Source organism: Spinacia oleracea, chromosome 5 (assembly GCF_020520425.1).
Source record: "Spinacia oleracea cultivar Varoflay chromosome 5, BTI_SOV_V1, whole genome shotgun sequence".
NCBI classification, from domain to species: domain Eukaryota; kingdom Viridiplantae; phylum Streptophyta; class Magnoliopsida; order Caryophyllales; family Amaranthaceae; genus Spinacia; species Spinacia oleracea.
This window is the reverse complement of record NC_079491.1, coordinates 50,431,838-50,434,917: the sequence shown is the minus strand read 5'-3', so window position 1 is coordinate 50,434,917 and position 3,080 is coordinate 50,431,838. Positions and strand designations below refer to the sequence as shown.

Below are 3,080 nucleotides of genomic sequence, written 5' to 3'. Positions count from 1 at the left end.
TGGAAGTGGTTTAAGGTACATAAATATTTTTTTAGTTAGGTTTCTATTTAGGTAATATTTTTCTTCCATTAGCTAATTTTTGTTTTATTTTTCGGATTGCTTGTAGAACTGCAAAGGGATTTTAGATGGAACATACATCAAATTCAGGATTCCAGATATTGACAAACCTAGATATCGAAACAAGGAAAGGGGATATAACAACAAATGTTTTAGCCGCTTGTTCCATTGATATGCAATTTACTTATGTTTTACCTAAGTGGGAAGGTTCTGCTGCAGACTGTAGAATTCTTTGGGACGCTATTAGTAGAAGATATCCAATTAAACTTCCCCGTGGTGAGATATTATCTCTTTAGTTTGACTTTAAGCTCCATTTAAAATAATTGACTTTTATTAAACGTTTGACAATATTTATAGGAAATCATTATTTGGTTGATGCTGGATATACGAATAGGGAAGGCTTTCTTGCCCCATATAGGATTCAAAGGTATCATCTTAAGGAATGGAGGGAGGGCTACCAACCATCTACTCTAGAGGAGTATTTCAACATGAAACACTCTGGTGCTACAAAAGTAATGCAGAGGTGTTTTGGGTTGCTTAGGATGCGGTGGGAAATACTTAGAAATTGTAGTTTTTATGTTATCGAAATGCATGCAGATATTATAACTGCATGTTGTCTTCTCCACAACCTTATTCGTAGGGAAATGACATTTGATTCATTTGAACCTTTTACTGGATAATGATTTTGGAAGATAATTCATGGATGACAATGATGATGATTACATCAATATTATGGAAACGTCTAATGTGTGGACTATTTGAAGAGATAACCTTGCTCGCAAAATGTTTAACAATTGGCAGCTTCATAGGCTATAATGTATGGTACTTCCTCTCTATCCATAATTGTTTTGTATGTTTGTTGTGCCTGTTTTTATGTGCGTATTAGAGCTGATCATCATGGGCCTGATCCAAAAATTAGCAGGATTTGGGTAGAATATTTCGGCCCGGTTTATGGGCCCGACCCGAACCAGACTTTTAAAAATATTGCAGCTTTTGGACAACGTAAAACAACAATTTTAGTTGTAAATTTGACCCGACCCGAAAATGGCCCGCTAATTTTGGCTCGAAATATCGTGTTTTGGGCACACACTGTAACACCCCTAAAATTTGGACCCTTTTATATAATCGAAAACCCTGTTTTTATTTCATAAAATCATCGTCCAAGCCTTGGGAGTGTCACTGCTACATTTATTCTCCTTAGAAAATAAATGCAAAGCAACAAAATAATTTAAAACCATTAAAGTCAAAATTAACTAAGTGGTCTAAAGGTGGCCAATAAAAATATTACAACCAAATCCCATAAAAATAAATAACAAATCCAACTTAGACTGAAATAGAAATTGTCTCTTGACTAGGTGGTTATTCTAAGCGTCTCCTCACTCATAGCCAAGTACCTTTACCAACCTGCAAAAATAAATGGAAAAGAGACAAGAGAGACAAACTCCCAAAAATCAGATAAACTGAGTAATTCCAACTCCATCCCGTAAAATAAATAATTTTAGTTTGAAAACGTTTTGAGTACATAAAATAAATAATTAAACAACAAGTACCAATTTAATAACTCCATTATTAAACTTATCACATAAGATCAATATTAATTAAGTGAGGGAAAGAGAACGCTAAGGGTCGCGCGTAACCCTTGAGAATGGCCAAAGTAAGATGAGTACAGAATGTCCCTAGTGTGCACACCCCTCACTAATTAATTATGGGTCTCTACGACCGCGCACCAATAGAATTAGGAGGAAGACTAAGCAAAAAGTTTAATACAGAATAATAGAAACCTACTAGAAGCCTACTGGGTCTCCACTAAAGTGCACCGATAGAACAACATCTAGAAGGGTAACCTGTTCCTAACCCTTACGGGCTTTTCCCTCGGAGATTACCCTTTAAGTTCTTAGTATTTTAATAAGGTTCAAACATATAGTTCAAGTAGTCATGAGAAGCATTTTCGAATATTATGGTCCAAAATTAAATTTGATTCCACCAGCTATAGCTTCTCGACCAACATATAGTAACAATAAGATATTAAGGGGGTCAATAATATGGTGACCCAATTCACAATCTCAATTAAAATACTTGAAGCGTGCGTCCATCATTAATAAGGAATCCAAAACATTAACTTCCTCAATCAGTATAAGAATTACATATGATATCAATATTATACATACCTTATACACAAGTCATTTAAATCATATCCAAAACACTTAATCTCCCTAACACATAATAATACATAAACACATCCAATATACTTTTTCTAATGGGACCTACAGATGATGGACATTAGAGATTATCTTGAACACACGCGTATTTCGAACTAGTAATCTCCTTGCGTATCTCCTAACTATCCTCTGTCTACGATTACACAAAATTAACGAGCCTAAATTAGCGTATATTAGACATATTGATAGAAATACAATCTAATTAGTACTCGCGACTCCGTATTTCAAGAAAGCCCCACCGAAATTTTCTGCCTTACTCCTAACCCAACAATAAGGAGTAATTAAAGTATCTTATAAAACTAAGTTTGTATCGCTTTAGATACTGAAATCATTTAAAACCAAAATAACTGATCATCATGAAAATAATTAAATTGCGTGTTCCTAACTGTTATTGCAAAGTAGGATCAATAAAACAAAGTCAAAGTTTTGATTTGAAATCATTATATATTTTTGTTTATAAAGCAAGAAATAATATACATAAACAAAGTTAGTCTAATGGTGTTTTGGTTGCTAATTGACGAGAAGTAAGTCGGTGCATAAGGAAGGAGTAAATATGCTTTCTTTTCAATAAATCACTGCAAGTATACTACACTACTCCTTAAGAATTTATTTACAGAGAAAAACAAGAGTAAAATCCAAAACTTCAAGTCATATATTTTATAAAAGCTCAAATTTTGAAGGTGATGTTCATTACCTGACGAGGAGGGGTTGATAATGACGATGATACAGTGGTTGTGACGGCTGAGATGTGTGAGGGTAAGGCTTTCTTATAATACGGGATATTTTTGTGAGACTTGATGGTAT

At 34.0% G+C, this 3,080-nt stretch overlaps 1 long non-coding RNA gene across 1 annotated transcript; it reads right to left on the bottom strand.

Moving 5' to 3' along the window:
* Positions 1 to 1,284: 1,284 nt before the first annotated feature.
* LOC110796359 (uncharacterized) lies at positions 1,285 to 3,080 on the bottom strand. The gene is made up of 2 exons (XR_002535553.2): positions 2,971 to 3,080; positions 1,285 to 1,461 (listed from the first exon to the last, which is right to left on the bottom strand). It is a non-coding gene; the product is annotated as an uncharacterized lncRNA (long non-coding RNA).